Raw genomic sequence first — 15234 nt, forward strand, 5'->3', positions numbered from 1 at the left:
GATGGGGGAAGGAAGGAGAAGGGAGGCAGAAGAGGAGCAGAGAATTCACTACCCCTCTCTATTGTCACTGGGTAGGCTGTGTATGTGCATTGCCCTTCCTGTATGTAAAACCATCTTGATGCAGTTGTGGTCCTGCCCTATAATGGAGTTATAGTTTCAATTGCATTTCCAAGATGCTGTAGGCCTGACGGTTGTCAGATTTTGGAGTCTGGCAGGAATTTTTCCTTCAGAGCAGGATTCACAAAGGGATCTGGTGCGTTTTTGTACCTTACTTGCAGCATGCCGGATGATAGTTTTAAGTAAATAAAGCATAAGTGCCATTTAAAAGTTGTAAGTGAGTTTGTAATTTAGTTGCAATTTGTTGCTGGCATCCAGTGCAGGTGAGAGCCTCAAAGAGACCAGCTCCCAGAGGTAAATATGAGACCAGACAGTACTGGTAGACCCTATTAGACTGGAGTAAGGAGGGAGAGACTGAACTCTTCTCATGCTGAGGTACCTATCATGTGCATCCTCATTTCCCCCTCGTGGGAGGAGGGTAAGAGGATTCAGAGGCGGCCTGAATTGTAGGGGGTTGACTGAAGAGGGTCAGTCCTGAATATTGGTTAGTTGGCCTGAAGAAAGGATGGCTGGAAAACAAGAATTTCATTTTGGGGAAAAACTGAGATTTCAACATTTGATCCTATTCTCATGCAGAACAAACCCAAGACCTTTTCCACCAAACAATGAGAGTCAGACTACCCCGGAAATACCCAATAGCTGAGTGGTTAGTGAACTCACCTAGGATGTGGGAGACCCAAATTCTAGACCCTATTCTGCCTGAGTCGGAATGCCCTAACCAGCTCTGTCTCTCACTCTCTCAGTCCCTTCTGTTACAGCTGTTCCACGTTGAATAAATAGTTAAATATTCATTGAGAGAGAGAGATTGACCTAGCCTGGTGGTCAGAGTACTCACATGGGATGTGGAAGACCCAGGCTCAAGCTCCTGCTCCAATCAGGCAGAATATCCCTTCCTTGAGAAGATTTCTCAAGTCCAGACAGGAATTGCTGCTCAAAACCAAAGAGACCCACCACAGAATTACTTAATAGGCCAGTGCTTATGGCCCATAGCCTAGCATGTGGAAGAGCCCAGGTTCAAGACTGTAATCTGAATTGACTAGGGACTTGAACCTACATCTCCCACATCAGAGGTGAGTGCCATAGTGACTGGGCTATTGGCTATTCTGGGGGTGATCCCTTCCTCCTCCTCACTGAGAAATTTAATGAAAACCAATACCATTCTTTTTGGTTTTGACAAATCTGCATTTTCTGACCAAAAACAAAACATAACAGAAAGTTCCCAACCAGCTCTAGCATGAAGATCCCTTACCACAGCACTGGACCCAAATAAATGACTGTTACTTTCTGGGGCTGGGAGGTGGGGAAGGACATAGCACTCCTACCCCTAAAAAAAAAAAATTCATAAAGATGCAGCCTTCCACTTTAAAATGCATCCCTGTGTCTGTGTCTCATTTTCCTATGTGTCCTGATCATTAGCTTTAGGAAACACAGGAAATGCCAGACTAGATCAGACTAGCAGTCTATCTAGTCCAGTATCTTGCTTCCAAGAGTGACTTCTAGTAATTGCTTCAGAGGAAGAAGCCTTATAGCAGGTAGTTTGGAGACAGATTATACCATGAAGAAATTTCTTCCTATCCCCAATAGTTAGAAGTTGGCTTATGCCCTGAATTTGAAGGTGTGTGTGGTGATTGTTTTTGTTTTTAATGTATTTATTATAATTTCGGGCTGTCTTGTTATCCATATACCTGTCTGATTCTTTTAAAAATCATGGCAAGTTATTGGCCACTATGATACCTTGTGGCAATGAGTTCCACAGTCTAATTGTGTTGTATACCATTTGTTGTTTTGTATATTTTTATCATGGCATCTTTTGTTCGTCTTCTTTCTGAGGTATACTGCCCTTATTTTTTTTTCCAGTAGCACTTCACATGAGTGTTTTTCTATGTCCCAATGATTGTGATCAATCTCTATTTCTGCTGTGTTCTTAAGTTGGGAAGATCAAAACTGAGCATAGTTTTCTAAATGAAGTCATACCATTGATTACTATGACATTTATTGTACTTTATTATACTGCCACTGTAAAGTCAATTGACAATGATTTTGGTTGCTGTAAAAGGGATAGGAATTTTGGGGAAGCAGAAGTTCTATAAAGGAGAGAGAAAATAAAGGCAGAAAATGAAATTTGTATTGAAAGCAATGAAAGGGGTGAGTTCTCCCCCTGCTAAGTTTCAGGAAAACAGTGCTTTTTCCAGCAGCATAATGAAAAGAATTGTACCATTGCTCTGATATATAGAACCAATAATAAGCTAACATTTGCCAGTTTCACTTTACACAGAACTGATGAAGAAAACTGATGTATGTTCACGTACGAATTAAGTTTGACTAAAGTTTACCAGGTTACATAGATTTCTCTCCCATGTTGCAGTGGGGAAATTTTTCAGCAAATACAGAAGCAGAATATGCGGGATGATTGGTTTTTTTTAAAAAGTATGTATAATTCAGTTGTACTTCATGAACATGGCAGAAGGAAGATTTACAATTTATTACAAAACCATGCCTATGCATTACATTTTTACAAAACAAGTAGCAATTACTTCAGCTCTTGTTGAAATTGAAATATTCTATCACAAATGCATTTACTGAATTGTATATATAATTCATGAGAAGAATCATAGAATAACAGAGTTGGAAGGGACCTCTGGAGGCCATCTAGTCCAACCCCCTGCCCAGAGCAGGACCAATCCCAACTAAATCGCTCGGGGGTTCCATAACTAGAAGAAGAAGGGGCTTTAAATGTTCACTATCCTTCTGTATGATCTTGTAATTTCTTTAATGATACATGCTCAAAAATAGTGGGAAAATATATTCTATTAAGTGGTATGAGTGTTGAATCTGTAGCTGAAACACATTCTTAAAATAAAACTATTCATAACAGTTCATCTTGAACTAGTCTGTGTAAGGATTGAAGGAGTGGGCATTGTTTGAGTCCAAGATTTCAAAACTTCAGTAGGAAAAAAATTATCTACAAAAAACTTCCTCCTGAAAGTACTCATTAAAGTGTAGCATTCTATAAAACTCCACATAACACAGGATACAAAGTATGTGGGTAATTTTGATAGTTACAAACCTTTCTTTTGTCTCAAAACCTCAAATTTTCACAGCAAAACCAATATCAATAATAGAAGGCGTATAGTGGAAAATTGGCTAAGTTGTACTTCCCCCCAACTTCTGAGTACCATTTTAATCTGAACTGCTTCATTCTGGGTTATAAAGTTATATATCCCAATACTTATTATGTAGCTAATGTAGAATATTTGTGTCAAGACCGCTAGATGGAATTCATTCACACACACACACAAACATTTTGTTGAGAGGTAGTGCTGAGAACTACATGAATATATATTTTTAATAAATGTATCAGGTAGGCATTTATTTATTAGTCAATGTGCAGTAACATTCCTATTAATGTTAATGGGAGTTATGTGTGTGCCCTGACAGACTCCTTAAATTGGAGAAAAGAAAGAACAGAACATTTAAAAGTGAAAACTACAGATTAAATAAAGCCATTCAAAACATAGCAATCTGCTGCATCAATTTGTAACCAGGCCAATTTATTCCTTCTGTTGTACAGGATAACATTAAATGTTTACATTTGGGAAATAGTACCAGAAAAACAATAATTACAGCTAAAATATGCTGCAAGCTTTTATGTGGATAAAATATATAGTTTAAATAGACAGTTTGAGAAGTGGCATAGTCTTTATATCACAAATAGTCATATAGAGTTGAAAAAGTGTTTTAAAGTTCAGATGTACAGATTGTAATAAAGGCTTCTAAATTTCACATTTTGTATAATTTTATATCTTGTTAGACAAAGACATGACTAAGTATAAAAGTAAGGTTTCAGATATATTCTAGGTGTATCCCTGAGGTGTACATCACTAATGTTAGCATTAATGGCAGCAGAAAAAGAGTTCATTTTAGAGCACAATCGTAGCAAGTTTGAAAGATATAAAAAACACTTGTCATTTTATTGTAGCAGGGGAAATACTAACACTTTAAAGAGAAGTAAAGAGAGGAGTTACTTGACTTTTATTCAAGATACTTTTTTATGCTGAGAGAGATTCTGAATCATTGCTGAAGTATAGATATTCCTTCTTAACATTATTCCCATAAGTTTCCTGGCAGTAAAACAGCAGGTTATTGAGAGTGATAAATACTGAATAAAATCTGAGAACAACCAATTAAAAAACAGGTTGTATTAAAAACATTTTGACACTGCAGTTTTTACTATGAGAAATGGAAGGTGTGGAAGTTTTATTTTTACTTAATTGAAGACCACCCATTGAGCATATTTACAAAAATACCTCTACAGAAATGGTAGCCTGGATGCTTCATGGAAACATATTTTAGTCAAGAGCAATGATACAATGCATTTCCTTTGAAATGGCTGCTGCTGAACTAGGTAAGCTATTCTCCAAACTCGAGGAAAATTACAATTTTGTTTCAGTGTCAGTCTAAAAATCTGTGCTATTTTAATAACATGTAAAAATATGAATTGTCTTTCATAAGAGAAAGCAGCTTTCCCAGCCTGCAAAAAGTTGCAAGTTCAGCACATATTCTTTAACATCTTGCTGCCCCTTATTGACCTAAGTGGCTACCAGGAATCTATCCTTGCAACAAAGCCCGTTGCCAACTGTGTCCGCATATCTATTCAGGGGACACCATCATAGGGCCTAATCACATCAGCCACAATATCAGGGGCTCATTCCCCTGCACATCTACCAATGTGATATATGCCATCATGTGCCAGCAATGCCCCTCTGCCATGTACATTGGTCAAACTGGACAGTCTCTACGTAAAAGAATAAATGGACCCAATCAGACGTTCGAACATTCAAAAAACAGTTGGAGAACACTTCAGTCTCTCTGGTCACTCGATTACAGACCTAAAAGTGGCAATACTTCTACAAAAAAACTTCAAAAACAGACTTCAATGAGAGACTGCTGAATTGGAATTAATTTGGAAACTGGATACAATTAACTTAGGCTTGAATAGAGACTGGGAGTGGATGGGTCATTACACAAAGTAAAACTATTTCCCCATGTTTATCCACCCCCACCCCCCACTGTTCCTCAGACGTTTTTGTCAACTGCTGGAAATGGCCCACCTTGATTATCACTACAGAAAGCTCCCCCTCCCCAACCCCCGCTTTCCTGCTGGTAATAGCTCATCTTAAGTGATCACTCTGGTTACAATGTGTATGGTAACAATCATTGTTTCATGTTCTCTATGTATATAAATCTCCCCACTGTATTTTCCACTGAATGCATCCGATGAAGTGAGCTGTAGCTCACGAAAGCTTATGCTCAAATAAATTGGTTAGTCTCTAAGGTGCCGCAAGTCCTCCTTTTCTTTTTGCGAATACAGACTAACACGGCTGCTACTCTGAAACCTGTCATTATGCAAGGCACTGAATTTAGCCGTATGGAGTGAAAATCTATCAACTTCATGAAAAAACTCATACAGATACAAACAGACATCATCTTCCTTTCCAAATGCAAACAGATGGACATCATACCAAAAGGTAAAAAATCCATTACAATCTACATACCACACAGACTATGCTGACAGCTTGTGCCACACACTCTGAAAGAAACTGCGGAATCACCTGATCAACATCCTCTACAGCAAACAGGGAAAGATAAAGAATGAGGTCTCAAAACTGCATATTCTCATAAAAAAACAACCTTCCACACAAACTTCCTGGTGGCTGGACTTTACAAAAACTAGACAAGCCATTTACAACACACACTTTGCTTCTCTACAAAAGAAAAAGGACACTAAACTATCTAAACTACTACATGCCACAAGGGGCCACAACAGTGGTCCCCTTAACCCACCCAACAATATTGTTAATCTATCCAACTATACACTTAGCCCAGCAGAAGAATCTGTCCTATCTCAGGGCTTCTCCTTCTGTCCCTCCACCCCCATGAACATGATTCAGTTCTGTGGTGACCTAGAATCCTATTTTCGATGCCTCCGACTCAAGGAATATTTCCAACACACCTCTGAACAACATACTAACCCACAGAGAGTTTCCTACCAAGACTACAAAAAAAAGGATTCTGGGTGGACTCCTCCTGAACGTCAAAACAACAGACTGGACTTCTACATAGAGTGCTTCCGCCGACATGCACGGGCTGAAATTGCGGTAAAGCAGCATCACTTGCCCCATAACCTCAACCGTACAGAACACAATGCCATCCACAGCCTCAGAAACAACTCTGACATCATAATCAAAAAGGCTGACAAAGGAGGTACTGTTGTCATCATGAATAGGTCGGAATATGAACAAGAGGCTGCTCGGCAGCTCTCCAACACCACTTTCTACAAGCCATTACCTTCTGATCCCACTGAGGGTTACCAAAAGAAACTACAGCATTTGCTCAAGAAACTCCCTGAAAAAGGACAAGAACAAATCTGCACAGACAGACACCCCTGGAACCCTGACCTGGGGTATTTTATCTGCTACCCAAGATCCATAAACCTGGAAATCCTGGATGCCCCATCATCTCAGGCATTGGCAGCCTGACAGCAGGATTGTCTGGCTATGTAGACTTCCTCCTCAGGCCCTAGGCTACCAGCACTCCCAGCTATCTTTGAGACACCACTGACTTCCTGAGGAAACTACAATCCATTGGTGATCTTCCTGAAAACACCATCCTGGCCACTATGGAAGTAGAAGCCCTCTACACCAACATTCCACACAAAGATGGACTACAAGCCATCAGGAACAGTATCCCCGATAATGTCATGGCAAAACCTGGTGGCTGAACTTTGTGACTTTGTCCTCACCCATAACTATTTCACATGTGTGGACAATGTATACCTTCAAATCAGCAGCACTACTATGGGTACCCGCATGTGTTATACCAATAAAATAAAAGCCAGCAGGATCTTATTAAAGGGGAAAAGGCAAAATGCCACATTTATTGTGAATACAGAAAGAATTATAGTAAGCAGTTAGTTATAGCTATAACATTCCATTCAATTTCATATTTATTCACACATTCATTCATACAAACACAGGTTCTGCAAGGTTGTTCTCATAGTTACCAGCCTTAGAGCTGCTCATGCCAAGCCAGTGGCCAGGTGGCCTGGACATGAGGAGGGAGCAGGGCCTTGTCAGATGCTCATCTGATGCTCCTGGAAGTTGGTTTGCAGAATCAGACCCCAAAGTTCTCACTTTCTAGAGTCCATTTTTATAGGAATTTCTTCCTATGCCAGTCTATGGGAATTGCTTCATCATGCTGTTGCTGAATCAATCAGCAGATGGCACATTCCTGATGGCTCCGTGCTGCCAGATGTTATCTTGTTCTTTGGTTCTCCCATTCTTGAGGCTGTTGGGTGGATTCCAGTCTGACCTCTGGGGGTCCTCTGGTTATTTCCACTTGACACCTTCTTCAGCCGATGGACACTGGATTCTTAGGCTGGCACCTCCCTGATCATTCAGTTATTATCCACACCAAACATCCATCCACATACATCCTCTATCTCTATTTTAATCACAATTGTTAACAAAGCGAGATGAATACAAGAAAAGGGCGGGGAGTCTCTGGGTGCTGTTTCTGTTGTTACAGAGTATTGCTTTGAGTCTCTCTCTGAGTGAGTAGTTGTTGTTAAAAAGAATTGCTTTGAGAACAGACTCTGTCTCAGAATGTACTAACACAATTAGCAGCTTGCAAGTTTCACACATAGAGGGAGAGAAACAGTACCAAAAACCAAGAGACTTCTTAATTAGTAATACCCTGGAATTTAAACTATGGGGAATCAAACTCATTTGTGATTTTAATACAGAACTTCTTTAATATGATCCAACACATGGCCCCACGGTATGCCAACATTTTTATGGCTGACTTAGAACAACGCTTCCTCAGCTCTCGTCCCCTAATGCCCCTACTCTACTTGCGCTACATTGATGACATCTTCATCATCTGGACCCATGGAAAAGAAGCCCTTGAGGAATTCCACCATGATTTCAACAATTTCCATCCCACCATCAACCTCACCCTGGACCAGTCCACACAAGAGATCCACTTCCTGGACACTATGGTGCTAATAAGAGATGGTCACATAAACACCACCCTATACCAGAAACCTACTGACTGCTATTCCTACCTACATGCCTCCAGCTTTCATCCAGACCACACCACACGATCCATTGTCGACAGCCAAGCTCTACGATACAACCTCATTTGCTCCAACCCCTCAGACAGAGACAAACACCCACAAGATCTCTATCAAGCATTCTTACAACTACAGTACCCACCTGCTGAATTGAAGAAACAGATTGATAGAGCCAGAAGAGTTCCCAGAAGTCACCTACTACAGGACAGGCCCAACAAAGAAAATAACAGAAAGCCACTAGCCATGACCGTCAGCCCCCAACTAAAACCTCTCCAGCGCATCATCAAGGATCTACAACCTATCCTGAAGGACAACCCATCACTCACAGATCTTGCGAGACAGGCCAGTCCTTGCTTACAGACAGCCCCCCAACCTGAAGCAAACACTCACCAGCAGCCACACACCACACAACAGAACCACTAACCGAGGAACCTATCCTTGCAACAAAGGCCGTTGCCAACTGTGTCCACATATCTATTCAGGGGACACCGTCATAGGGCCTAATCACATCAGCCACGCTATCAGAGGCTCGTTCACCTGCACATCCACCAATGTGATATATGCCATCATGTGCCAGCAATACCCCTCTGCCATGTACATTGGTCAAACTGGACAGTCTCTATGTAAAAGAATCAATGGACACAAATCAGATGTCAAGAATTATAACATTCAAAAACCAGTTGGAGAACACTTCAATCTCTCTGGTCACTCGATTACAGACCTAAAAGTGGCAATACTTCAACAAAAAAACTTCAAAAACAGACAAGCTGAATTGGAATTTAATTTGCAAACTGGATACAATTAACTTAGGCTTGAATAGAGACTGGGAGTGGATGGGTTATTACACAAAGTAAAACTTTTTCTCCATGTTTATCCCCTCACCCCCCACTGTTCCTCAGACGTTCTTGTCAACTGCTGGAAATGGCCCACCTTGATTATCACTACAAAAGGTTCTCCCCCTTCCCTCTCCTCCCCCTGCTCTCCTGCTGGTAATAGCTCACCTTACCTGATCACTCTCTTTACAGTGTGTATGGTAACACCCATTGTTTCATGTTCTCTATATATATAAATCTCCCCACTGTATTTTCCACTGAATGCATCCGATGAAGTGAGATGTGGCTCACAAAAGCTTATGCTCAAATAAATTTGTTAGTCTCTAAGGTGCCGCAAGTCCTCCTTCTCTTTTTGCGAATACAGACTAACATGGCTGCTACTCTGAAACTAGACAAAGTTAGGCATCCTTTTCCAGTCGGGAGAAGAAACTGAAATCTGTTCTTTTCTTTGATGCAATCTTATTTACAAGTAATGGACAAGATCCTGCTGTTGCAAATGCAGGAGAAACCAGAAACAAAATAAATTTACCTAACAGCCCCAAGCTTCTTTAGCCAACACCAGACCAAAAAGTGCTCTTTCTAGCTTTTTTTTCTTTTTTCTGTCCCCCTCCCCTCCAGGATCATACACTGTGCATAGACGGCTGCTTGGATTTCCTGCTTTGCCTCTGGCTCTCTGTTTCTGTGTCTGCACCCTAGTTTGTCTTTTTCACACAGAGACACAAACACCTACCTGGTCAGAAAAATACTCAGTGGAAGCCTTTGCCCATATGGTGCTAGTTACCAGGCAGACTCTATTATGCTTTGTCTTAGGTGTGTCTGCTGCTGACAGCCATTTCAGACTCTGTGCTGGTCTGCTTCTTGTGACTCAGCCCTCTGGACAAGTCACACAAAGTCCTATTCCTGGGGTAAACCAGTCGTCCAACAAGTACTAGTCCTTCAACTTCAGGTTGGACTCCTTGTCTGAGTCTGGACTCACTAGTCATTACCCCTGGTATCAGAGCATTTCAGTAGTCCTAGTCCTTGGTGGGGGCAGGGTAGGGGCAGATTCCACTCCACGTTCCTTGGTTGGGCGGTAGGGGAATCCAGGCCCTCCCTTTCCACTGGGTTCCCATCCAGGGAAGCTTGTATAGGCAGTCAAGGCCTGACTATGCACACCATTTGTTATCTCCCTGGTCCACTTCCTACCTTACCTTGTCTTGGGCCCTGGCCTCAGCCTCTTCCTGGGCTCCGGGTATATCAGCTCCTCTCCATCCAAGCTTCTTCCCCTGGCTCACTGAAGAGCTTCTTAGCACTTTCTGTCACCCTACTGTTTCTGCTGCAGGAGAGTTTTCTCAGTTCCCTTGCAGGGTAATGTTCCTGCTCTTTGAATTCCACAGAGTACTAGAGTCTGGGCTCCAGCCCAAGCCTGGAATTCTACACAACAATGAAACAGCCCCGCAGCCCAAGCTCCGCGAGCCTGAGTTGGCTGGCATGGGCCAGCTGTGGTTTCTTCTTTGCTGTGTAGACATACCCATACAGAAGCCTTTCCATTCCCTTCATAGTCTTTGTTGCCCTTCTCTGAATCTCTTCCATTTCCATTGTATCCTTTTTGAGATTGGGTGACCAGAGCTGGACACGGTATTCAAGGTGTGGGTGCACTATGGATTTATATAGTGATGATACGATATGTTCTGTCTTATCTATCCCTTGCCTAATATTTCCTAACATTCAGTTAGCCTTTTGTAACCCTGCTGCACATTGAGCTGAAGTTTTCAGAGCGCTATCCACAGTGACTCCAAGATCTTTTTTTCTACTCACTTAGCATTCAGAAAGGTTGCAGATGTAGTTGTCTTCAATAGGATTGTACAATTGTAACTGTAGCTGGCTTCATGGAACTTGGAGGAAGTAGCATATGTTGCAAGAGAGAAGTGTTAGGAGAAGGCACTAGGAAGCCAGTCTGTCTGCTCATGGTTTGATTGCAAGCTGCAGTTGCAGCATCTCTGTAAGTAGTTGGTTTTTTTTTTAAAGAGAGAGACAGTTTAGGGAGTTCTCTCATGTTATTGCCCAGCACTTGGTACATAAAACAGTAATTGAGAGGGTAATACATTCTGCATATTCAGTGGCCCAAATAAGCTTTCTATAGATGATGAGTAGACAAAAAGTGTCATCTCATAAGTGTAGCTACCAGGTCTTACAAGACTAATAAAATAAAATATCTAGTAAAATTATTTTTATGCTTGGAGTAAGCACACTGTAGCAGGAAACAATGAATATACAGAGAGCAGATTTGCTGAGTAAGAAAGTGCCATTTTTACTTTCAGTTTTCAAGTAGAATTGTACTTTAAGGACTCAGAAAAAAATTAAGGGCAGCAAAAAAGCAAAATGAGATCATGCTAGCCAAAAATGTAAAGCAAATACAAAACGCTTTTACAAGTGTATCAGGAGAAAAAAAGTAATAAAGAAAAAGTATAACGACAGGTTTCAGAGTAACAGCCGTGTTAGTCTGTATTCGCAAAAAGAAAAGGAGTACTTGTGGCAAATTGGATACTATTAATTTAGGCTTAAATAGAGACTGGGAGTGGCTAAGTCATTATGCAAGGTAGCCTATTTCCCCTTGTTTTTTCCTATCCCCCCCCCGCCATTCTGGTTAAACTTGGATTTATGCTGGAAATGGCCCACCTTGATTATCATTCACATTGTAAGGAGAGTGGTCAGTTTGGATGAGCTATTACCAGCAGGAGAGTGAGTTTGTGTGTGTGGTTTTTGGGGGAAAAAAAAGGGCGGGGGTGAGAAAACCTGGATCTGTGCTGGAAATGGCCCACCTTGATTATCAAATACATTGTAAAGAGAGTGGTCACCTTGGATGGGCTATTACCAGCAGGAGAGTGAGTTTGTGTGTGTGGGGGGGGGGGTGGGGTGGAGGGTGAAAAACCCTGGATTTGTGCTGGAAATGGCCCAACTTGATTATCATACACATTGTGAGGAGAGTGATCACTTTAGATAAGCTATTACCAGCAGGAGAGTGGGATGGGAGGAGGTATTGTTTCATGGTCTCTGTGTATATAATGTCTTCTGCAGTTTCCACAGTATGCATCCGATGAAGTGAGCTGTAGCTCACGAAAGCTTATGCTCAAATAAATTGGTTAGTCTCTAAGGTGCCACAAGTACTCCTTTTCTTTTTAAAGAAAAAGTAGTCATTAATTAATGAAGACACGGAAATGAAATGAGCAGTGACTCAAATATAGACAATATACTACCCCACCAGCACAGCAAAGTGGATGGAGAAGAGGGCTTCTACAACCCCAGCATAAGATTCTTTATTTGGAGGCCCCACTAATGCCACCACCATTCCACCCAATCAGAGATCTCTAATGATTGCTTTGCAAGTGCCCCCAGGTGTTGTAGAATCCGCCATCTTCCACAACCCTATGCTTGGTGGGATGATGTCAGCAGCCCCCCACCACCACCACACCCTCAGTAAAGAGCCCTAAATTAGGGTTGCAGAGAGAGGTCCGACCGCTGGTGGCTTTCACATTAGCTGGGGTCTCCTCCTCCAGTCCCTTGTTCCATGGTTTGGTATACATTGGGGTACAGCCCAAGAAGAGAAGGTACCTCAACCCTTCTGCAACTCCAGAGGATTTTTTTGGTGGGCAGTCCTGTAGCCACTCCAGCAGAGAGTATATGATGAGAGGCCAGCATCAATTGATTTATTTGAGGGGCTTAAGAGCATCTGTCCAGCATTAATTCATTGGGAATGGGAGAAGAGAACAGGCACAAGTTGTTTTATTTTTAAGGGGGTGAAGGGGCAGAGGAGAAGATCAGGGGTGGCATTAATTGAAAGGTCTGAGTTCAGCCAGTGGTGGACAGAGGTCTGTGGGCCTAAGAGACAGGATATAGCTTGGGAGAGGGCATGGCTCAGAGCATTACTTGGCAAGTAGGCTTCCTTCTAGAGGTAGAAGGTGCTCAGTAAATTTTCAATATCTGTGTAAGAGTAATGGGTTGAAATTAAGAAAGAGAAAATATAGACTGAATGAACAACCATCTCTGACTTCTGTGAACCTATAATATAGAAATGTTGTCAGGCCTTGAGCCTCCTTTTTATCATTATTATTATTCTCCCACTTACATGAGAATGCTATCTATGCTAAGGATAAAATCAGTGTTATAATCTATGATATGTGACTTAAACTAGTGGTAACTGAGTATAAAACCCAGAGCCATATTCAGCCTTGGAGTAAGTAGTGGTAATTCCATTGACTTCAGTGCAGTTGCAACAAAGCTGAATTCTTCATGTATCAGAAAAATATGAAAGTGTGTCAACTTGGAGAACTGTACACCATTTAATGACAGCTATTATTAATGAAGACCCACATAAATCTGTATAAACTATAAGCATCCATACCTAGGCTTTGAGTGCCCTTCAATTTTTTATTATTATTCATCCTTAATTTTGACAATTGTGATTGACTATAACATAACAGGTCATAGCTGATGAGTAGGAATCGACAGTATTTTATGTCATGCTATAATTCAACTAACTTGAGTTGAAGGATAGTTTCATTTTAGGGAGCTGGTCTTTGCTAGCTTAGTTATCCTGAAAGAAAGAAATATTATTGATTTAACAAACTGTTATTAAGTATATTATGAATTTTGGGTGTGGTGTCACAGTGATTTACTGCTCTCTCGCCTTTTACCTTTCAAGATGTGTGTTGAGATTTAGACCTAAGATACAAGTGGAAATTGAACGTGTGGTCTCTTTCCATTATCATTTATCCATATCTCAATTAGGGATAGGTGAACTGCCTTGGAAAAAATAAAGAACTGTCTTGTAGGAAGTATGGCAAGAGACCACCCTGGCTTAACCAGGAGATTTTCAATGGTCTGAAACTCAAAAAAGAGTCCCCACAAAAAGTGGAAACTAGGTCAAATTACAAAGAATGAATATAAACAAATAATGCAAGTATGTAGGGACAAAATTAGAAAGGCTAAGGCACGAAACAAGATTAAACTAACTTGAGACGTAAAAGGTAACAAGAAAACATTTTACAAATATTTTAGAAGCAAGAAGACCACCAAGGACAGGGTAGGCCCATGTCAAGGTTCCTCCCCCACTCTGAACTCTAGGGTACAGATGTGGGGACCTGCATGAAAAACCTCCTAAGCCTATCTTTACCAGCTTAGGTCAAAACTTCCCCAAGGTACAAAATATTCCACCCGTCGTCCTTGGACTGGCCGCTACCACCACCAAACTAATACTGGTTACTGGGGAAGAGCTGTTTGGACGCGTCTTTCCCCCCAAAATACTTCCCAAAACCTTGCACCCCACTTTCTGGACAAGGTTTGGTAAAAAGCCTCACCAATTTGCCTAGGTGACTACAGACCCAGACCCTTGGATCTTAAGAACAATGAACAATCCTCCCAACACTTGCACCCCCCCTTTCCTGGGAAATGTTGGATAAAAAGCCTCACCAATTTGCATAGGTGACTACAGACCCAAACCCTTGGATCTGAGAACAATGAAAAAGCATTCAGTTTTCTTACAAGAAGACTTTTAATAAAAAAATAGAAGTAAATAGAAATAAAGAAATCCCCCCTGTAAAATCAGGATGGTAGATATCTTACAGGGTAATTAGATTCAAAAACATAGAGAACCCCTCTAGGCAAAACCTTAAGTTACAAAAAAGATACACAGACAGAAATAGTTATTCTATTCAGCACAATTCTTTTCTCAGCCATTTAAAGAAATCATAATCTAACACATACCTAGCTAGATTACTTACTAAAAGTTCTAAGACTCCATTCCTGGTCTATCCCCAGCAGAAACCAGCATATAGACAGACACACAGACCCTTTGTTTCTCTCCCTCCTCCCAGCTTTTGAAAGTATCTTGTCTCCTCATTGGTCATTTTGGTCAGGTGCCAGCGAGGTTACCTTTAGCTTCTTAACCCTTTACAGGTGAGAGGAGCTTTCCCCTGGCCAGGAGGGATTTCAAAGGGGTTTACCCTTCCCTTTATATTTATGACAGCCCATTACTCAATGAGTGTGTGTGGGGAAATAGAAAATGTGAAAATGGCAGAAGTGCTAAATGACTTTTTTGTTTCAGTTTTCTCCAAAAAGGTGAGTAGCAATTGGACATCTAACATGGTGAATGCCAGTGAAAATGAGGGAGGA

General features: G+C 41.2%; 1 protein-coding gene across 1 annotated transcript in view; it reads left to right on the forward strand.

Annotated features, from left to right (window-relative positions):
• PCDH15 (protocadherin related 15) overlaps positions 1-15234 on the forward strand; it is a 772236-nt gene that overhangs the window by 679915 nt on the left and 77087 nt on the right. The window lies entirely within an intron of this gene.

This window comes from Lepidochelys olivacea (genome assembly GCF_965140295.1).
Source record: "Lepidochelys olivacea isolate rLepOli2 genome assembly, chromosome: 7".
In the NCBI taxonomy this organism is placed as follows: domain Eukaryota; kingdom Metazoa; phylum Chordata; order Testudines; family Cheloniidae; genus Lepidochelys; species Lepidochelys olivacea.